The 23,182-nt window shown below is 42.1% G+C and overlaps 2 protein-coding genes across 2 annotated transcripts in view; one reads left to right on the forward strand and one right to left on the reverse strand.

Annotated features, from left to right (window-relative positions):
- Positions 1–23,182, reverse strand: part of LOC106996055 (immunoglobulin lambda-1 light chain-like) — an 801,838-nt gene that overhangs the window by 512,377 nt on the left and 266,279 nt on the right. The gene's annotated exons all lie outside the window — the stretch shown is intronic.
- Positions 1–23,182, forward strand: part of ZNF280B (zinc finger protein 280B) — a 175,790-nt gene that overhangs the window by 25,315 nt on the left and 127,293 nt on the right. The gene's annotated exons all lie outside the window — the stretch shown is intronic.

Raw genomic sequence — 23,182 nt, forward strand, 5'->3', positions numbered from 1 at the left:
AATTAGCCAGGTGTAGTGTCGAGCGCCTGTAATCCCAGCTACTCGGGAGGCTGAGGCAGGAGAATCACTTGAACCCAGGAGGTAGAGGTTCCAGTGAACCGAGATCGCACCATTGCACTCTATCCAGCCTGGGCAACAAGAGTGAAACTGCGTCTCAAAAAAAAAAAAACAAAAACAAAAAAACAAAAAACAAAAACAAGATGCGCACCTGTAGTCTGACCAGCTACTTGAGAGGATAGGGTGGGAGGGCTTGAGTCCAGGAGGTCAAGGCTGCAATGAGTTATGATTGTACCACTAGGTGACAAGAGACGCTACCTCAGAAAAAACCAAAACTACTTGAAAACCAAACAGAGAATTTATTAAATGTATGCCCACTACAAACAGTATTCAGTTATCAAAAGTAATGATTATAGGAGCTATTGCAGTACAGAATTTTATTTGGCTATAATGCAAAATAAAGGAACATACAAAGTTACATGTACTTTGCAATTGTAATTATTCATGATAACATCTATAGAAAAGAATGATAAATTCTAAATACAATTGAGTTTACTTAATCCCATAGTGATTTTTATTCTTTCAGATGCTGGCCAGGTACGGTGGCTCACACCTGTAATCTCAACACTTTAGGAGGCCAAGGCAGGTGGGTCACTTGAGGCCAGGAGTTCCAGACCAGCCTGGCCAACATGGTGAAACCCCGTTCTCTACTAAAAATAGAAAAACTAGCTGGGCATGGTGGTGTGTGCCTGTAATCCCAGCTACTCGAGAGGCTGAGGCAGGAGAATCGCTTGAATCTGGAAAGTGGAGGCTGTAGTGAGCCAAGATTGCCCTGCTGCACTCCAACCTGGGCAACCGAGCGAGACTGTCAAAAAAAACCAAATGTTATATAAATGAGTTATTTTGTCTTTTAAAAGCATTCATCATATAAATAAGGGAAAAAAAAGTAAATTCCATTTCAGTGGTTAGCCCTGTTAGACTCTTTCCTTCCTGGTTATGAGATCAAAATGAGAATAATTATCAATGTGTGGCAAGACTGCCACTAAGACACAAGTCTTTCTTAGCTTTAGGGCAAGCATTGGCAAACTGTGGCTTTTAGGCTAAGTTTAAATTTTCAAAACATTGTTAGAGCCAGAGACCCATATACACCCAGCAAACCCTAAAATATTTACTACCTGACACTTTACAGAAAAAGGTTTGCTGACCCCTGCTCTAGGTTATGAGTTATAACTTAGACTCATTTGTATCTTCCCCTGTATTCATGTATGTGGGCTAATGGCTTAGAAAAATTTTGGATGTGAATGGCATAGGGTTATTCCTTGATCCTAGCCAGCGATTGAAACAGAGTCCAAAACAGTAGAAAGACAATGTCAGAAATGATAGAACAGCTGTCTGAGGGATGTGTGTATAGGTGTGTATAAACATAGACGTTCAACCTTAGTACCATTTTTCCATGTTTTTTGATGAGTGCGATTGTGTGCTTTGCAAAGAGGGAAGGTAATATGTTATCTGTTGCTGCATAACAGATTACCGCAAAACTAATAGCTTAAAATAAACGTTAACTCACATAGTCTCTTGAGTGTCAGGAATCCTGGAACAGCTTAGTGTCAGATCCTACAGGTGAGGGTCTCGGTCCCCAAGACTGCCCCCCATGTCCCCAGACACCAATCGCAAGTCTGGGTATCCTGAACTTACTGACTGACTTCAAGTTGGGGTTCTTACAACCTCATCTGAGTTCCATTACTTTGTTGCAGTAGCTCACATAACTTGAGGAAACACGTTTCCCGGTTTATTATAAAGGATATTACAAAAGATACAGATGAAGAAACACACAGGGCAACGTGTGTGGGAAGGGGCATGGAGCTTCCATGGCTTCCCTGAGTGTGCCACCCTCCAGGAACTTCCAAGTGTTCTTCAGCTAACTGGAAGCTCCCTGAACCCAGTCTTCCTGGGTTTTTATGGAAGCTTCATGACTTAAGCATTCTCTCCTGTTAGAGTATAGGGCAGGATTCTCTCTTGGGAGGGTCTTAGAACCTATAATCAGAAAGATTAGAGTCCTGCCTGGGGGCAGGTAAAAGGATGGCAGAAGGTCAGAAGCCTGCCTCTGAGGCCTAACACACGGAACATTATAAAAAAGACTGTAACAAGGGCTATGGGAGTTATGAACCGTGGACAAAACCAATGTATATTATGACACCACAGGAGCATAGCATACACAGCATGGAGATTCTGGTCAATGGGATGATTTATGTCCTGAATGGAACTCAGTGCCACTGCACTAGATTTCATCACACTAACCAGAATGGCATGCAATTTAAAACCTAAGAATTGGTTGAGTGTGGTGGCTAACACCTCTAATCCCAGCACTTTGGGAGGCTGAGGCAGGTAGATCATTTGAAGTCAGAAGTTTGAGAACAGCCTGGCCAACATGGTGAAACCCCATCTCTACTAAAATACAAAAGTTAGCTGGGTGTGGTGGTGGGCACTTGTAATCCCAGCTACTCAATACACTGAGGTGGGAGGATTGTTTGAGCCTGAGGAGCAGAGGTTGCAGTGAACCGAGATCATGCCACTGCACTCCAGTCTGGGGGACAGTGAGACCCTGTCATTAGATAACTAAATAAAATAAAACCTGTGAATTGTTTATTTCTGGAATTTTCCGTTCAATACTTTTGGACCACAATTGACTGTGGGTAACTGAAACCATGGAAAATAAAACCACGGATAAGGGGGACTACTGTACTCTGAAGCATCATTTTTGATCTTTCAGAGCCTTAAAGGATTTTACCCTCTGACCAGGCGCGGTGGCTCACACTTGTAATCCCAGCACGTTGGGATGCCAAGGCTGGTGGATCACCTGAGGTCAGGAGTTCAAGACCAGCCTGGCCAATATGGTGAAACCCTGTCTCTAGTAAAAAAATAATAATAAAATTGCTGGGCGTGGTGGCACACACCTGTAATCCCAGCTACTCGGGATGCTGAGGCAGGAGAATCAGTTGAACCTGGGAGGCAGAGGTTGCCGTGAGCCGAGATCAAGCCATTGCACTCCAGCCTGGGTGACAAGCAAAACTCCATCTCAAAAAAAAAAAGAAGGATTTTTACCCTCATCTTTCATATTTCTGCACCTTTCTTTAGTGACCTGGGTATAACCTTTGCTTGGGAGCAGTTAATTTTAGCATCTTTTGCTATCTGGAAACACTGGGAATTTTCACAACCAGCAAGTACTGGCTGTTGGCTCTTTTTTGTTTAACACTTCTTCCCTTAGCTTATTTCTCTCCCCTCAGATTTTACTATAAGCAGCTAGAAGAAACCAGTCAGCACTTTCAGCATTCTGGCTGGAAATCTCAATTAGATGATTCAGGTACATTTTCTACTTTCACCTGACTAGGTGATAGTCACTAAACTTTCTGCCACTACATAACTACATAACCCCTTGCTCAATTTTCTAATAACATGTTCCTCACTTCATTTGAAGCTACACCAGAGCCTTCTCAGAGTCCAGTTTTCTGCTAAGGCTTGCACTAACAATCTCCTTGAAAGTTTTTTAGCTTCTGCCCACTGCCCAGTTTCAAAGCCACTCCTACATGTTAGGTATTACACCAGCACCTCCCTTCCGGGTACTAAAATCTGTGTTAGTTACCTATTGCTGTATATTACTGCAAACTTACCAACTAAAACAACCACCATTTGTTATCTCATGGTTTCCAAGGGTCAGGAATTCGGGGTCACTTAACTGAGTGGTTCTGTCTCAGCTTCTTTCATGAGGTTGTAGTTAAGATGTTGACTGGGGCTGTATCATCTGAAGGCTTGACTGGGGCTTTCAAACTCACTTGGGTATTGGCAGGAGGCCTCCCTCTGTTCCTTGTCATATGGTCCTCATGACACGTCAGCTGGCTTCCTACAGAATGAGTGATCCAAGAGAGAACAAGGAAGGCATTGCAGTGTTTTTTTTATAACAGCCTTGGAGGTAAAATAACTTCACTCTGTTGTATACTCTTGGTTACCCAGAGCAACCCTGATGCTATGTGGGAATGACCATATATAGATAGGAATACCAGAGGGTGGAGAATCACTGGGGGCCATCTTGGAGGTTACCACAGGGAAAATGGAACATTAGAAGTTTTTATGACACAAGGAAGGCAGCTAAAACTTAGTTAAAGGTCATTGTGTTACCTTCCCACTCTCTGGTGTGCCACTGTGGCTGACACCATTTTGAGAGGATTCTTTTTGAAGTTCATTTATTTTAAAACATTGAGTATATAATATATTCACATTATTCAAACATCAAAAAATGTAACAACTCAGATTCTTTTTTTAGCCTTTCAGATAGTTTCTAATTTTTTTTCTTTTAATAACTGATTTATATTATGCACAGTCTTTAGCACCTTGCTTTTTTTGTTTTGACAGTGTAATGTTCACATTTTATGGCATATAAACAGGAAAATTATAGCCTGAGATTATGAAAGGGCTAATTAAAAATATTTCTGAAGTGTTTCCAAAGATTACTAAGAAAAATTGGGGACCGGGAGTGTTGGCTCCTGCCTGTATTCCCAACACTTTGGCAGGCCAAGGTGGGCAGATCATGAGGTCGGGAGTTCGAGACCAGCCTGGCCAACATGGTGAAACCCCATCTCTACTAAAAATACGAAAATTAGCTGGGCATGATGGTGGTGGGCGCCTGTAACCCCAGCTACTTGGGAGACTGAGGCAGGAGAATTATTGGAACCCAGGAGGTGGAGGTTGCAGTGAGCTGAGATTGTGCCATTGTACTCCAGCCTGGGCAACTGGTCAGACTCCATCTAAAAAAAAAAAAAAAAAAAAAAAAGATTAAAAAAAAAGATTGCTAAGAAAAATCTCTAATGCACTATTGTTAAAGTGTTGTAAAGAAAAATTCCCTGTCCATTTCACAAAGAATAAATATAGCTGATTAGTAAATAAATGCAAAATATTCTGTCTCTACGGCAAAAACAAAAATGGAAATTAAACCAGTGGTAGCGTATTGATGAATATTATATAAATTGTAATGTTTACTGTCAGTGAGGATGTATTAAAAGGAGTTTCAATTGGCATAAGCCTTTTTGGAAGTTATTTCAATATATGAGTAAAAAGGTAATAATTTCATATTTTTTCATAGGACGCTTTTTTGTTGTTGTTGTTGTTGAGACAGAGTCTCACTGTGTCACCCAGGCTGGCATTCAGTGGCACAATCTCTGCTCACTGCAACCTCTGCCTCCTGGGTTAAAGCAGTTCCTCTGCCTCAGCCTCCCAAGTAGCTGGGATTACAGGCATCTGCCACCATGCCCGGCTAATTTTTTGTATTTTTAGTAGAGACAGGGTTTCACCATGTTGGCCAGGCTGGTCTCAAACTCCTGACTTCAGGTGTCCACCTGCCTCGGCCTCCCAAAGTGCTGGGATTACAGGCATGAGCCACTGCTGGCCTCATAGGATGCTTTTAACATATCCAATACAAATTTACAGAATGAATGTTTATGTATATATCCAAAATTGAGTATGTAAGATAATTCATCAATACTTTGGTTGTACTAATGTAAATGTAAAGTAGAAATAATTTTTTTTTTTTTAGTAGAGATGGGGTATCTCCATGTTGGTCAGGCTGGTCTCAAACTCCTAACCACAGGTGATCTGCCTGCCTCGGCCTCCCAAAGTGCTGGGATTACAGGCATGAGCCACCGGGCCCAACCAGAAATAATTTTAAATGCCTGGAAACTGAACAATTTTGTACTTTTCATTTAATAGCTGCACAATATACTTTTTTTGTTGTTTTTCATTGTTGTTGTTTTGATTTATTTTATTTTATTTTTTTGAGGTGGAGCCTCACTCACTCTGTCACCCAGGCTGGAGTGCGGTTGCACTGTCTCGGCTCATGGCAACCTCTGCTTCCCGCAGTCAAGTGATTCTCCTGCCTCAGCCTCCTGAGGAGCTGGGATTATAGCCGCAGGTCCCCACACCCGGCTAATTATTTTTTTTATAGTTTCAGTAGAGATGGGGTTTCACCACATTGCCCAGGCTGGTCTCAAACTTGTTGGCCTCAAGTGGTCAGTCTGCCTCTGCCTCCCAAAGTGCTGGGATTCCAGGCATGAGCCACTGTGCCTGCTGAGATAGCTGCACAATATCTTTAAAGAAATAGATTGCGGTAATGTGAAAGAGAACTAGCAGGAAAAAAATTTGTATACATTGTGATCTGAACTATGGTGAAAGAACAGCCAGGCGCGGGGGCTCATGCCTGTAATCCCAGCACTTTGGGAGGCCGAGGAGGGGCAAATCACTTGAGCTCAGGAGTTCAAGACCAGCCTGGCCAACATGGCGAAACCCTGTCTCTACTAAAAATACAAAAATTAGTAGGTGTGGTGGCAGATGCCTGTACTCCCAGCTGCTCAGGAGGCTGAGGCAGAATTGCTTGACCCCCCAGGAGGCAGAGTTTGCAGTGAGCCAAGATTGCGCGGCCGCACTCCAGCCTGGGTAACAGAGTGAGACTCTGTCTCAAACAAACAAACAAATATATAAAAATAAATAAAAGAAGGAAAAAGAGACTAAAATGGTAACATCTAACTTCTGAACTACTGGGTCTTTACAGGGCAGTTAAATATGCTCCTTGAAAAAAATACTAGGTCAGGCATGGTGGCTCGTGCCTGTAATTCCGGCATTTTGGGAGGCTGAGGAGGAAGGATCGCTTGAGCCCAGAAATTCAAGACCAGCCTGAGCAACACAGGGAGATCCAGGCTGTACAGAAAATAATAATAAAAAAATTAGCCAAGTGTGGTGGCACACACCTATGTTCCCAGTCATTTTGGAGACTGAGGTGGGAGGATAGCTTGAACCTGCGAGGTCAAGGCTGCAGTGAGCAGTGATTGTGCCATTGCACTCCAGCCTGAATGACAGAGCAAGACCGTATGTTAAAAAAATAATAGGCCGGGCGCGGTGGCTCAAGCCTGTAATCCCAGCACTTTGGGAGGCCGAGACGGGTGGATCACGAAGTCAGGAAATCGAGACCATCCTGGCGAACACAGTGAAACCCCGTCTCTACTAAAACTACAAAAAACTAGCCGGGCGAGGTGGCGGGCGCCTGTAGTCCCAGCTACTCGGGAGGCTGAGGCAGGAGAATGGCGTAAACCTGGGAGGCGGAGCTTGCAGTGAGCTGAGATCCGGCCACTGCACTCCAGCCTGGGCGACAGAGCGAGACTCCGTCTCAAAAAAAAAAAAAAAAAAAAATAATAATAATAATAATAATAGTAAAGAAATCCAGATTTTGTGTAGTAAACTTGCATTGTTTTGAAAAAAATTTTATATAAAATAAGGAGCTTGTTTTCTTTGCTATTATCAGTCAAAATTACATCATAGAGAGTTTTTTTTTTTTGAAAAAATATTTGACCATAAACTCTTCACTTAGTATACCTCCTGTTGTTCCCTATGGATTGGAAAAATATTTGCATTCTATTTTTCCTAGACCCACTTTCTCCCAAAAGAAGGGAGAAGAATCATTCTAAAGGCTGATCTGAAATCTCCATGAACCTGGGCAGTGACAGAGTGAGGAGGAGGAGAGGAATCTAGACCATGGTACTGAAGTTCCAAGGGCCCGTTGGCCTCACAGCTAGTGTTGGACTCTCTAATGGCTCTTTTATGCCCTCCTCACCTCTTTGCAGCAAGGTTAGGTATTTGTGGGACACATTATGCAAATCTGAGCCTTTTATCTCTCCCTCCTCCTATTCTGGTCTTTGTCCCAGGGAGCAACTCCATTGTCATGGGGAGGCCTAGGTGGCTGTGAGCTCTGGCTTTGCCCTGTGGGAGGGAACAGCTGCTGTAACCTCTTGCAGGACCTATGAGCAAGTGTCCAGGGTACCTAAAATATGAACCACCTGAACTTCAGGCTTCAGAGAGGATCCACAGCACCTTGCTGTGGTTTCCTGGGGTGGAGGATTGTAGTACCCCTCTCATTCATTTAACTTTTTTTGACATTCCTACTCTATTTCCTAGGCAAGCCCACATTCGTTGTCTCTTTATTCAGTCCTTTTTGTAGTTATTGTCGAAAATCCACTGCATTGTCTGTATGTCATTTCAGTGTTACCCGTCTTGTTTATCTGAGTGTTTTGAATGACTAAAGAAGTTATATTCATGACCATCTGGTTTGAAGTTATTTACTTGGAACCTCACGCTGAATAAACTGCTTGCTTAAAGATGAGAATTATTTAAATAATTTACTTTAGCGTATTTTATTTTATTTTATTTTTTTAGATGGAGTCTCCCTCTGTCGCCCAGGCTGGAGTGCAGTGGTGCGATCTCAGCTCACTGCAACGGCACCCTCTGCCTCCTGGGTTCATTAATTCTGCCTCAGCCTCCTGAGTAGCTGGGATTACAGGCCTCACTGTCACCCCTGGTTAATGTTTTTTTGTGTGTGTTTGTTTTTTGAGATGGAGTCTGGCCCTGTTGCCCAGGCTGGAGTGCAGTGATGTGATCTCAGCTTACTGCAACCTCTACTTCCTAGGTTCAGGCAATTCTCCTGCCTCAGCCTCCTGAGTAGCTGGGATTACAGGCGTGTGCCACCACGCCCAGCTAATTTTTTGGTCTTTAGTAGAGACGGGATTTCACCATGTTGATCAGGCTGGTCTCTAACTCCTGACCTCATGATCCGCCCACTTCGGCCTCCTAAAGTGCTGGAATTACAGGTGTGAGCCACTGCGCCCAGCCTAGAGTACTTTAAATAGAAAATACAGACACATAGCCAAAGACTAACTGTGCTAGTCTAGCACAGACATTAGGCTCTGGGAGACCAAGACAGGGAAGGGAAATCTGGAGCATTTGAAACGGAGAGGACAAACTATTTCTGTTCTGACTTAAGACAATAGCAGCCCCTCCTAAAGGTGCTCATCCACAGGAGCCATCAGAGGTTTTGATGAGGTTTCCTGTAGGCTCTGCACCTCAGGAGCTTTTGCTCTGTGTGTTTGTGTGTAAGGTGCTAGTTTGTGGATTACTCTATTATCTATTATTTTAATAGAAGACATCTAGACTGTACTACTGTCGGCAGGTCAGTTGGCCACATCAGGGTTCATCTACAGGGATGATCTACAGGGTTCATCTACAGGATACAACCTAGAAAGGATGTATCAGCCTTTATGCACTTTGGGGGGATTTCAACTTCAGTACAAAGCAGGAAAAGCCTTGCTTTGTGACTGGAAACATCTGTGAAGTGACTCCTGTATTATTATAATTTATTACTATTATTTTCATTTAATTTGTAGCCATAGTTCTATGGTAAATAAAATCTGTGTAAAATTTTGCATACTTGTTTTGAACCAGATATTTAAGTTTAGGAATTTTTACAAAGTAAATGACTTGCTGTATGAATAGATGTAGTTTGAAAGAAGTTCCACAACATGTAGTTTATAGTAGAGAAAATACAGAATCCCCTGTAATGCTATGAATAAGTAATGATCTGAGTAGCTTTATATACTTGAAAACATGCAGAGATGTTGATTGTGTATTACTAAATGGGAAAACAGATCATAAGATAAATTGCAGTCTGACCCCTCTTTCCTTGCCTCCTCCCTTAACCCCTTCCCCTGTCCCACCTCAACTAACATCTCACATAGCAAATGCAGAAATCTGGAAGGGTGTATGTTGTCAAAATATATGTAATGGTTATCTTTAAGTAGTGAGATATGGGTAATTTTTGTTTTAAACTTTTTTTTTTTTTACATTGGCTATGACTTTTGTTCTACACACTCTTCCTTTTTACATTATTTAACCTCAAAAGAAAGTTTGGGAGAGGGGCCAGGTGAGGCGGCTCATGCCTATAATCCCAGTATTTTGGGAGGCCAAGGCAGGAGGATCATTTGAGGACAGGAGTTCAGGACCAGCCTGGGTAACATAGGCAGACCCCACCTATACAAAACATTAAAAAAAAAAAAATAGCCAAGCATAGTAGCACATGCCTTTGGTCCCAGCTACTTGGGAGCTGAGGTGGGAGATTTGAGCCCAGGAGGTTTAGGCTGCAATGAGCATGTTTGCACTACTGCACTCCTGCCTGGGCGACAGCAGTGTTAAAAAAAAAAAAAGAAAAATGTCTGGGAGAGGACAGAATAGCTATCAAGAAAAAGAAGTGTGTCATCCCTGATACTGGACAAGTCACTGGTGCCTACATCTTTCCTCTATGGCTCAACACAATTGGTCACTCAACACACAGGCATTGGTGCCTTTTTTTTTTTAGGAGACAGAGTCTCAATCGATCACCCAGGCTGGCATGCAATGGAGCAATCTTGGCTCACTGCAACCACCACCTCCTGGGCTAAAGCGATTCTCCTGCCTCAGCCTCCCGAGCAGCTGGGATTACAGGCTCCCACCGCCACCCCCGGCTAATTTTTGTATTTTTCGTAGGGACGAAGTTTCACCATGTTGGCCAGGCTGGTTTCGAACTCCGTGGCCTCAAGTGATCTGCCTGCCTCGGCCTCCTAAAGTGCTGAGATTACAGGCGTAAGCCACTGCGCCCAGTCCGTGGGTGCCCTTTTATAACTTCCTTTCCTGTGTTTGCCAGGCTGTCTTAGTTCAGGCCGCTATAAGAAAAATAGCAAAGACTGGGTGGCTTAAACAACGAACTTTTATTTCTCATAGCTCTGGAGGCTGGGAAGTCTAAGATTAAGGTGTCTGCAGATTTGGTTCTTGGTGAGGGTCCACTTTCTGGCTTGTAGATGGCACCTTTCTTCTCTGTAGCCTCGCATGGCGGAAAGCTCTAGTCTCCTTTTCTTCTTATAAGGACACTAATTCTATCATGAGGGTTCCACTCTCATGTCCTCTTCTAAACCTAATGATTTCACAAAGGCTCTACCTCCAAATACTATCACATTGGGGGGTTAGGGTTTCAATCTAAGAATTTTGGGGGTGACAGAAATATGCAGTCCATACCATCACACAGTTCCTCTGTTGGAGATGACCTCATTCCCTCCATACTTACTCTTCTTTTTCTAAGACCCCACATCCAAGGCAGACACTTTCTTGATATATCCAGAAAAGGGTGGTTGCTTTATTAGTTGAGCTTTCAAAAATTTGGTAATTCTCTATAATAGTAATTAGCATAGAAGTTTTTATTTTATTCCTAGTATCTTTGAATGTGTTATCCTTGACAGAAGGAACCCTTCTCATTTGTCCTGTATTTATACCGTCACAGTCCAACCTAACATAATAGGTCACCCAGAATGGGCCCTTAATAAATGCTTGATGGGCCAGCTGTGGTGGCTCACACCTGTAATCCCAGCCCTTTGAGAGACAGAGGTGGGCGGATCACGAGGTCAGGAGATCGAGGCCATCTTGTCTAACATGGCGAAACCCCGTCTCTACTAAAAATTTTTTTAAAAAGTTGCCAGGCGTGGTGGCATGCACCTGTAGTCCCAGTTACATGGGAGACTGAGGCAGGAGAATCGCTTGAACCTGGGAGGCAGAGGCTGCAGTGAGCAGAGGTCGCGCCAATGCACTCCAGCCTAGGTGACAAAGCAAGACTCTGTGTCCAAAAAAACCAAAAATATAAATGTTTGATGGTTGAGTGAATGAATTGATGAATGTATGGATGGATGGATGAAAATTTGGGCCTGAGATATGTGAAATGAGGGTTTTAGATTGTATTATTATTTTAATATTATTATTATTTTTTAAAAATGTTCCCATACCTACTCATCTGAGAGAATTTTAGATTAAATGATTATTGCTCACACCTATAATCCCAGCACGTTGGGAGGCTGAGGTGGGAGGATTACTTGAGCCTAGGAGTTTGAGACCAGCCTCAGCAACACAGTGAGACCCCATCTCTACACAAATTTTAAAAACTGAACCAGGTGTGGTGGTGCACACCTATAGTCCCAGCTACCTGGCAGGCTGAGGTAGGAGGATCACTTGAGCTCCAGAGGTAGAGGCTGCAATGAGCCATGATTGTGCCACTGCACTCCACCCTGGATGACAGAGCAAGACCCCATCTCAAAAATAAAAAAAAAAAAATAGATTAAATGATGATAAATTTTCTCCTAATATTTTGTTGTTAAAAAAATTAAAGATGGGACTTCATGGGCAATAATGAGAATTGGAAAGCAAAAGAAAATTTAAAAAAAAAATCAAATTTTAGGGCACCTTAAAAATGTAGCCAAATGGTAGAATTAGAGAAAATATACATGCAATGCTTGGAGATTATAAATATTCATTTCTTTCCTTTGCTCTGAAAGTTTTTCTTTTATCTGACAATTTAATACCCACCTGTAATTTTCTTTGACAGGTAGGATGTTGGAGAATATATACATTTTTAATTCTTAATTAAAAATTTTAGTTTTATTCAATGCTTTAATTATAGCAGTCGTTTCCAATTTTAAATAAACATATCCATCTTAGACAATAGAAGAATATAAATAAATCACCCACGTAGCCCGATCTCTCATCACTCTCCCAGCTGCCTCCAGGGAGGCACTTCCAGGTTTCTTGGCCTGTTACGATGTGTCAGGGCCAGCATAAAAGGAAGGATTGTTCAGATGCTCATGCTCACTGCCCTGGTGTTAGACTTCTCCACTGCTCTTGGAATTAGAGAGACTGCACCAAATAAGACTCTTCCCCTCTTAGTTAAGTTGGTGATATTGATGACTGCCCTCTGCAGGAGAGGGATCTACATACATACAATTGTGTGTGTTCACTCACCACACCAACATCGAGGGTCTGCTTTATGATAGATGTATCATTCATATATTGCCATGTAACAATCACAAATACCAGCATTTTTACTCACACGTGTTTATTTGGAAACCCAGCCTGAAGCGCCAAAAGCTATCCAGGACAAGATCTTAGTAATGAGAGTAGCAAAAGAGGGCAAGCCAAATGGTGCCAGGACGTTTAAGCTTAAGCTTGTATAAGGTCCACAAATGTTCCATTACCCAAAGTGAGTACAGGGCCAAGCACAAAATCAAGGAGGATAAGTCACATGACAAACATACACAGACACAGGTAGGAGTAATGTTTGGAGCTAATAATTCGATCTACTAAACCTGTCAGTATGCCATTCTTGGGGCATACAGCCATGTCTACATCGGTAAATTGGCAATTTAAATGAACCGTGATAGCTGCTACAATAGGGTAAGTACAGCATGAAATGTGCATAATATGCTCCTTAGAAGCCTGAGTCAGGACTTGGTGTTCTGGTCTCAGGATATAACTATACCTAGAACTTCTTTGGTTTGGAAGAATCAAAATGCTCAAGAGAAGCCAGGAAACTTCCCTTCTAGGTTCTAGTGTCTACATTCACTTCCTGGTGGTAATAACATAACCTTTATATGCAAATTTTTATATTCTGTACTTGGCCTTGTAAAAGAACCCTGTCATTGGGTTCTCATATATACTGTGTATATGTGTGTATAGTATTTCTATAAGTATCTATTGAAAGAGGTGATTCTGATATCCCCTATATAATCCTAACACTCCTGGATTCATTCTGGCCTTCTGCTTTTTCATATTATATATTGTCTTTTAGCGAGAAAATGAGAAAACTAGCTCCCATTAACCACACTATATTTTCTTATTTGCTCAATTCTAGAGAGCACATTACATAGATTCATAATTGCTAACTCATACTACTTGTATAACAAACCTACTAACTACTACTACCAGTAACTTGTACAGCCAGCAATAATATTCAGCAGCCTCAGACTGATTTCCCAAGAGGGCAAGGACAGCTTTGTCCCCATGGAGGGAGCTTCAGAACCAGGAGGGGGTCTATGAGTATTTCCTGTATGTCTCATAAGTCAGTGTACTGGGACTTGTTCAGGCTTCTGCTGGAACCAGTGTGGATAGTTACCACTGTTGACTGCTCCAGTGTGAAGCCACAGGTGAGAATAAAGGTCCCTCCTAATGACATGGTCAGTTAGGCTTCCTATGTCATCATAGCCTGTGAATTGTACTCTGAAATGAAAACAGCCAGGCACGGTGGCTCACGCCTGTAATCCCAGCACTTTGGAAGGCCGAGGTGGGTGGATCACCTGAGGTCAGGGGTTCAAGACCAGCCTAGCCAACATGGTGAAACCCCGTCTCTACTAAAAATACAAAAATTAGCTGGGCACGGTGGCAGGCCCCTGTAATTCCAACTCGGGAGGCTGAGGCAGGGGAATCATTTGAACCTGGGAGGCAGAGGTTGCAGTGAGCCAAGATTGCGCCGTTGCACTCCAGCCTAGGCAACAAGAGCAAAACCCCGTCTCAAAAAAAAAAAAAAAAGAAAGAAAAGAAAACAGACATTTTAGGAATGAGAAACCAGGGCAGAGGAATCACTCCAAAGCCCAGTCTGTGAAATCCCCACGAACCTGGGCAGTGAGTAAGAAGTAGGAGGAGGAGGAAAGGAGTCCAGGCCATGGTACAAAGTACCAAGGGCCCAGTGGCCCCAGAGTTGATGCCGAGCTCTCTGCTGGTTCTTGCATTCTCTCCTGAATGCCCTGGATAAGGGGTATGTGTGTAGTATAAATCTGTTACCTTTACCACTCCTTGCAACTGTGTCCTCAGCTCAGAAAACAGATCCATTGCTGGGAGACAAGTTGGTAGGTTGTGACCTTTGAGTTTACCTGATGAAGAAACCTTTTACGCTGGTCAGTGAGTTCAGAGTGCCTGAAGTTTTAAAGCCCTTAGTTACAGACTATGCTTACCTCTGAGGGGATGCACAGTACCTGCTGGTGGCTTCTTCAAGAGAATGTGAATAGTGATGGGGGTAGGGAGGGTGAGTGGTTGCCCATTCTTTTATTCAACTAATAAAATAAATATTGTTTTAATGCCTATGATTTTTTGGCAGCAACTTGTGCTTTCCATTTTACTTTCTTACTGGTATCAACTGATGAACAGAAGCTTTTACTTTTTATGAAGTTCAAATTTAACAAATGTTTCCTGTACCCTTAGTATCTTTGCCCCTATCTAGGCCAAGGCCATGAAGATAATTCTCTTCAGTTTTTTTTTTTTTTTCTAGTAGCTTTGTTGTTTTGGCTTTCACATTTTGGTCTATAATCCATCTTGAATTTTATGTATGATATGAGGTAGGGTGTCAAGGCTCCTTCCCACCCTCGACCTCGACTCCATATAGATATCCGGTGGCTCTAGTACCATTTACTGAAAATACTTTTTCCCCACTAAATTTTATTGGCACCTTTGTTGAAAATCAGGTGACTGTATATGTGTTGGCTTACGTCTGAATTGTTTATTATGTTCCCCTGATCAATTTGTGTCCTTTTACCAATCCCATATGGTCCTAATTAGTGTTGCCTTATTGAAAGTTCCCATATTACTAGGTTCTTTGCATTTCCGTAAAACTTTAAAATCACTTAATTTCTGCCAACCTATTGAAATTTTGATCAGGACTGGTTTGTATCTATATATCAACTTGAAAATATTTAATATACTTCAAATATTGAGAGAGTTTTACTTTTTTCTTTCCAATTTTTATGTCCTTTACTTGAACCAAAATTAAATATCTGACTTAGTTCAGGATTCATCTTGATGAGGAATATTAGATGAAATTTGTCCTCTTGCATAAAAATATTTTGCAGATCTTCTTGGTACATTTTAATGGCTTTTTGTGAAGGAAGTTTTCAGTAACGTATATATTACTTTTTATGTAACAGTAAGTCATTAAACCATGACAGCCTAAGCTGACACTTTCTGCGAGAGGATAGATTTATCATGAATTAAACACAGGCTTATTGCCAAGATCATGCTTGGCTACACTGCAACTTGGGTGACCCAGTGAGACTCTGTCTCAAAACAAAACAAACAAACAAAAAAGACTTAATCATCATATTTTGAGGATGGCACAGAAGAAATAAATATTCTTTCAGAGGCCCAGGATTCGCATACCTAGTTCTGGACTCTTTATTCACCCTTGCGGGGAGAGTCGTCCACTAAAACGGAGCAATCCATGGGTGCACCCTGAGAGCAGAATCTGCCATTCAAGCAAACATTAATGCGTGAGTTCACTCATTCAATTAAAACTCATTGGCTTCTATACTGGAGGTGTTCTTTGAGGGACCAGAAGAATATATCAGAGAGGAAGGGCCAGGCGCGGTGGCTCACAGCCTCTAATCCCAGCCCTTTGGGAGGCCGAGGCGAGTGGATCACCTGAGGTCAGGAATTTGAAACCAGCCTGGCCAACATGGCGAAACCCCGTCTCTACTAAAAATACAAAAAATAGCCGGGCATGGGCATCTGTAATCCTAGGTACTCGAGAGGCTGAGGCAGGAGAATTGCTTGAACCTGGGGGGTGGAGGTTGCAGTGAGCTGAGATCGTGCCACTGCACTCCAACCTGGGCAACAGAGAGAGACTCTGTCTCAAAAAAATAAAAAAAGAATATATCAGAGAGCAGAATGGTAGCAGTTCCTCTCATGAAGGGGTTTAGAAGCACAGTCTAGAAGCACAACTGCCATTAGACCATCTCTGAAATAAGAGGTTATGATTGTTTGGATTTTCCTGGGGTATAGAATACCAGTCATGGAGATGATACAACAATAGAACCTTAGGAACCTAAAGGATCTATCCGTTCATTCATTCACTCACTCACTCACTAAACTTTATACAGTTATTATTACTTGTTAAATACAAGATGAATCAGAAACAAGTCTACCCTTAGAATTTAGAATCTATTTGAGAAAAGAGACTGGAAAAAATTTCGAGTTAGATAGAGAGTATAAAAATATAGGTCAGAAAATATGTTATTGTGACACATGAGTAAGTGGGGGTAAATGTGCCTGGAGAGGTCAAGGAAAGTCTTTCTTTCTCTCTCTCTCTCTTCTTTCTTTCTTTCTTTCTTTTTTTTTTTTTTTTTTGGAGACAGAGTTTCATTCTTGTTACCCAGGCTGGAGTGCAATGGCACGATCTCAGTTCACTGTAACCTCAGCCTCCTGGGTTCAAGTGATTCTCCTGCCTCAGCCTGCCGAGTAGCTGGGATTACAGCATGGGCCACCACGCTTGGCTAATTTCTGTATTTTTAGTAGAGACTAGATTTTGCCATGTTGAACAGGCTGGTCTCGAATTCCTGATCTCAGGTGATCCATGAGGTCAAGGAAAGCTTTCTGGAGGAGGTGAAATCTGAATGAAATCTGGTATTTGAAAAAGACTAGCATGTAGGTAGATGTAGTGGGAGTGCTGGGGACTTTGGTCAGTTGGATGGTGCATTCTCAATGAGAGATCATCCTACCTAAAGGATTAGAGAAAACAAAGAAAAGTTATCTGAATAACTAAAAGTAACTTGGCTAAACCACGGAGTAGTACTGAGAAGCGAATGTTTCCATTTAGGAGTTTGGACTTGATGTTTTAGATTCTTGATGTATGTGACTTTCCAAGGGAAAAGAGTCAGGGGCATATTTGTAGTTTAGGAAAACATTCTCAACATGGTATGAAATATGGTTTGTAGGGGCCTGGATAGGAAAGAGGAAAAGGAGAGTAAAGGTGCTAGGCCAGAGAGAAAGGTGAGAGTCTTCTCATGGAGAAGACACTTTCCACAAGAAAGATTCCAGTACTTTCAACTGCTGGTGAGGGGGCAAGTAAGATGAAAAATACCATGCACCTGTGAAGTCGTCAATTAGCGTATCCTTCCTGAAACTAACCAGAACGTTTCAGGAGCGAATGAAAGGGGAAGTCCTTTGGCAGAGGTCTGAAGAGTGAAAGGGAGAGCCCTAGGTAGAACAGCAAACTAGCATGGTATCGGTTTGTGGCAATAATGTGAAAAGAAAGTACAAAAATGGAGGAGGGAACAAGGTGGGAGTCAGAGTGTTAGAGACTTTGTTTACATGTGGAAAGCCATATCATGGGGCACAGGACTGGAAGACTAGGCTTCCTTCTGAGGACAATAGCTAGCAAAAGAGCTTTGAGTTTGGCTCTTTTCTCTCTCCCTCACTGCCTGGCTGGATGGCTGCCCAGCCATTCACCACTGAGAAATTGAAAAAAAAAAAAAAAAAAAAAAAAAGCAGCTCAGGCCAAATCGAGTTTGCAGCATAACAATAGGGCAGCAGGGATCAATGGCCTAGCAGGCAGTGCTTCAGCATTTCATTCTCTCCTCGTATCTCTCTTGGTCCTAAGTTTACAGAAAAACAAAATAAAAGCTGTAGAAATCAATCTCAGGAGGACATAAAGGAGGATGGGTGGGGGCCTATAGTCATCCAGTTACTGCAAAGGAACAGAAGAGCGTGGACTTACTTCCCTGCACCATAAAACCTCTCTTCCTGGGCAGATCACCTCCCCCTACTTAAATTCACCAGGAGTAACACACACTAAGGCTTGGACTTTAGTGCCTCCTTAGGCTTAAACCTTTCTAATTGGAATAAACTGACATCCTATGGACTGGCCACAAAAGTAAACAGACACCTATAGAAATGCACAGACTACACAAAGAGTGGCATCAACTGAACATTTTTTTTTTTTTTACCATGAATCAGAGTTAATGAAGTAGAATATCAACATTTAAAAATATGTAAAAATAGGCCAGGCGAGGTGGCTCACACCTGTAATCCCAGCACTTTGAGAGGTCCAGGCGGGCAGATCATTTTGAACCCAGGAGTTCGAGACCAGCCTGGGCAACATGGCAAAACTTCATCTCTACAAAAAATACAAAGCTTAGCTGGGCGTGGCGGCACTCGCCTGTAGTCCCAACTACTCGGTGGCAGAGGTGGGAAGATGGCTTGAACCCAGGAGGGGATTTGCAGTATGCCTAGATCATGCCACTGCACTCCAACCTGGGTGATATATTTTGAGACAGGATCTGGCTCTGTCACCCAGGCTGAAGTGCAAAATTCTCAAATATATAATTCTCAAATATATAAAGAGGAATAATGGTAGTAAACGATTAAGAATTTGTTGAACCAAAAGACTTAGAGTGATCCTCAGTGCCCTGCATAGGTTTCTCCCCTGCCTCTTAAAATCTTTGCTGAAATATCGTCTTCATGTGGCCTAATACTGACCAGAGTATTTAAAATTGTATACTTGGACAGGCATGGTGGCTCACACCTGTAATTCCAGCACTTTTTGAGGCCGAGGCAGGTGGATCACGAGGTCAGGAGTTAGAGACCAGCCTGACCAACATGTTGAAACCCGTCTCTACTAAAGATACAAAAAATTAGCTGGGCGTGGTGGCAGGCACCTGTAATCCCAGCTAGTCGGGAGGCTGAGGAAGGAGAATCGCTTGAACCCGGGAGGCAGAGGTGGCAGTGAGCTGACACTGTGCCATTGCACTCCAGCCTGGGCAACGAGAGCGAGACTCCGTCTCAAAAAATAATAAAATAAAATAAAATAAAATTGTATACTCATGCTATTGCTTATTCCCATGTTCTGCTTTATTTTTTATCCCTAGCACTTACCAACTTCTTACATATCACATTCTTATCTTTTTCTTCCTACTAAGACTATATTCTTGCCGGGCGCAGTGGCTCACGCCTGTAATCCCAGCACTTTGGGAGGCCGAGGCGGGCGGATCACGAGGTCAGGGGATCAAGACCATCATGGCTAACACGGTGAAACCCCGTCTCTACCTAAAATACAAGAGATTAGCTGCGCATGGTGGCAGGCGCCTGTAGCTACTCCAGAGGCTGAGGCAGGAGAATGGCGTGAACCCGGGAGACGGAGCTTGCAGTGAGCCAAGATCACGCCACTGCACTCCAGCCTGGGCGACAGAGCGAGACTCCGTCTAAAAAAAAAAAAAAAAAAAAAAAAAAAAAAGACTCTATTCTCCTTAGGGCATTTGTCTGTATTTGACTGTATTCTCAGCACCTAGAATGTTGCCAGCTTATCGTGGGTATTGAAAAAATGCTTGAATGGAATCAATAAATGAAGATGGTACAAGAAATACGGGAATTAAGGATAACAAATTCACTTCCAAATGTATTACATAAAGAAGTAAGAGCAAAAAGTAAAAAGGGAAGAAAAGTAGAAAGGGGGAGAGACAGGGAGGAAAGAAAGAAAGAAGAAAGTGGAAAATATGTTTATATCAATCCAGACCTAAAATAACAAAAGATACCTATGGAGTGAGGATGCTTTGGGGTTGGGAATGGAATGAAAAACAATTAAGACCTTGCTTAAAGTGCTTGCTTTACTTGAGGGAAGATGAAGATGTTGATAAATATAAGTTGCAAATTAACCAGAATGAGATGCCAGTAAACACCACTAGAAGGGCTAAAATGTGAAATATTTACCATATCAAGGACTAGGGGCAACTAGACCTCTCATCGCATTGTTGGTAGAAATGCAAAAATGGCCCAGCGATCCCACTCTGAGGTTTTTTACCTTAGAGTAATAAAAACATATGTTTACAAAAAGACATATAGTGTTTTTCCTAGCAGTTTTACACATACTGGCCCCAAACAGGAAACAACCCACATGGTTATCAATGTGAATGAATAAACATATGGCAGTACATTTATAGAATGTAATTATGTTCAGGAAAAATTTTTATATTGATACATGCACGTCAAGATGGATGAATATCAAATGCATTATGTTAAGAAGACAGAGATAACAGACTGAATACTCGATGAGTCTATTTACATGACATTCTAGAAAAGGCAAAACTATAGCAACAGAAAACCGATCAATGGTTGCTAGGGCTTAGTGAAGGTAGTTTGCTGCAAAGAGGCATGAGGGTATATCTTGGAGTGAGAGAATGTTGTATATCTTGATTGTGGTGGTAGCTATATAATTAAGTACATTTGTTAAAATTCGCTGATCTGATGACATAAAAATATGTATTTTATTGTATGTAAAATGCATTTCAATAAGCCTGTCTAAAATTTAAAATTAAATTAATTTAAAAACACACACACATTGAGTATTTGCCACTTAGCCAGGACACTCTTGTTTAGCGTGATTTTCCTGGCATAATTATTAGTTATGTCCTCAATAAATATTTTTCAAGTGAATAATTTGATGAGGATAATAAACATCTTTAGTTATCAAGGGCTTTTAGAGGCTTTTATTTTTTATGTTAGAGTAAAATGGAAAATTATCTACATAGTCACCATTAAGGGAATATTTAAATACATTGGGGTGTATCCATTTGATATAGTTTTGAAAACTGTATGTTCAAAGAATATTTAGTGAAAATGTAAAAACAGTCTCTGTGTACTAACAAACAAATAAGGCAGGATACCAACACGTATTTATATTATGAGCCCAAGTCCACGTCAAGACGTACATACATAATCGGACCCACCGCCCTACACACACAGGTGCTTATACAAATGAGTAGAAGAAGTCACTCAAAGTAAGAATGTCTAGTGGAAAGAAAAAGACGGAAAGTTTCTCAATTAATTGTTTGAAGTCAGCATGGCTCAAATACTAGAACCTGTACCAATCACCAAAGCAAAAGGAAAGACAACACTATGGGAAAAGGGAGGTTCTCAGCCCAATCTTGGAACCTAGAACAGGAAATTAGGTGCACGTACGTGTGGGTTAGGGCACTGGTGACTGTGAGAATTCAAAGTGCAGACTATATATCTGTTTTCACTGACTATTCTACATTCCCATCAAGGGTTTAGGGTCCCCCCTTTTTTAGATTTGGGCCTGAGGAGCTTAGAATCTTTGACTGGTCTCTGCATTTTAATACCTTTGCAACAACTGAAAGCCACACAACAATTGAAAGCCTGTGTGTGTTGGGGAGGTGGGTCTGATTATGTATGTACGTCTTGATGTGGACTTGGGCTCAGAATAGAAATACGTGTTGGCATCCTGCCTTATTTGTTTGTTAGTACACAGAGACTGTTTTACATTTTCACTAAATATTCTTTGAACGTACAGTTTTCTGAACTATATCAAATGGATACACCCCAATGTATTTAAATATTCCCTTAATGGTGAATATGTAGATAATTTTCCATTTTACTCTAACATAAAAAACAACAGACTGAATTGTTCCTCAAAGCCATTGTCCTGTATAAAAAATGTAAATAGCTTTCTTTCTTTTGAACTGAAAGAGCCAGGAAAACTCCATCTTCTGTCCATGCCTCATTGAAGGCATATTCCCCATGTCACTGCCGCGCTGAAGGAGATGTCTGAGACTGGCAGGGAAGTCCTTGTTGTCACAAGTCGTTCCTTCAACACACCCTAGCAGAGGCCCCAGCATGTCCCTATGGAAGTGGAGGTGGAGGTAGAGGTGGAGGTGGTCCATATGCACCGGCAGAGCCTCAGTCTCCTTCTGCATGATTAAAGTAACCTTGTATATCTTAGTCAATCTCTGTATTATCTATGTTGCGTAACAAATCATCCCAAAATGTAGTGACTTAAAACGTTTATTACCTCACAGTTTCTGTGAAGCAGGAATAAAGGGGTTGCCTACCTGGGTGATTCTGGCTCAAGATACCTCATTTAGTTGCAGGCAAGCTATCAGCAGGGGCTGCATATATCTGAAGGCTTGGCTGGGATGGGGAGATCCACTTCTGAGCCCACTCATATGGCTATTGGCAGGTTTTGGTTCTTCACCATTTGTGCTTCTCCACTGGGTTGCCCCAGGACACAGTATTTATACCCCCTCCCCCAGCCCCAGGGCAAATAATCCAAGAGAAAGATACCAAATCTCAGGAGTAATACCCGGTCACTTCTGTGTTCTACTCATCAGAGTCCAGCTGTAATATAGACGGGTTAAAGATAGCCCCTATGTTCTTTACTTCTTCACAGAAGGCTGGGGCCATTAACTTGAGCCCACCAGTATTGAAATCAAATTATTACACATCCAAATGCCTTAAATAGACCAACCGAGCATATTTTAAGCCTTTGGAGCTGGCCTGCTTTGTGTACTCCATGAAACTGCACTCAATTCTGTTAGCCATAGATAAGAAAAACCCTGGAGCTATAAAAGATGCCAACCCGCTGCTGCCTTTCCTAGCTCTCCAACCCGGAGATTCCTGGCTATGCCCCTGAGTGACATCTCCTGGACATGTCAGCCCTTCTCAGGGAGTGCCCTTTTCTTCTTTCTGGGTTGTGGCATGTGCTGCTGTCTCTAGAAAGTCTCCTCTTAGGAGGAACTTCCCTTCTCACCAACTGTAGCCCAAATAAAGCTGCTTGTCATGCCTGTTCCTTAATCAGCCCCTAATCCTTGAACTACCTACGGTCGCTCAATACAGTCTACACTAGAGGGAGAGGATTACAGAAGGGCGTGGAGGTAGTGGTGGAGTTGGTTTGGAAGCCGTCTAAGTGGTT

This window comes from Macaca mulatta, chromosome 10 (assembly GCF_049350105.2).
Source record: "Macaca mulatta isolate MMU2019108-1 chromosome 10, T2T-MMU8v2.0, whole genome shotgun sequence".
Classification (NCBI taxonomy): Eukaryota; Metazoa; Chordata; class Mammalia; order Primates; family Cercopithecidae; genus Macaca; species Macaca mulatta.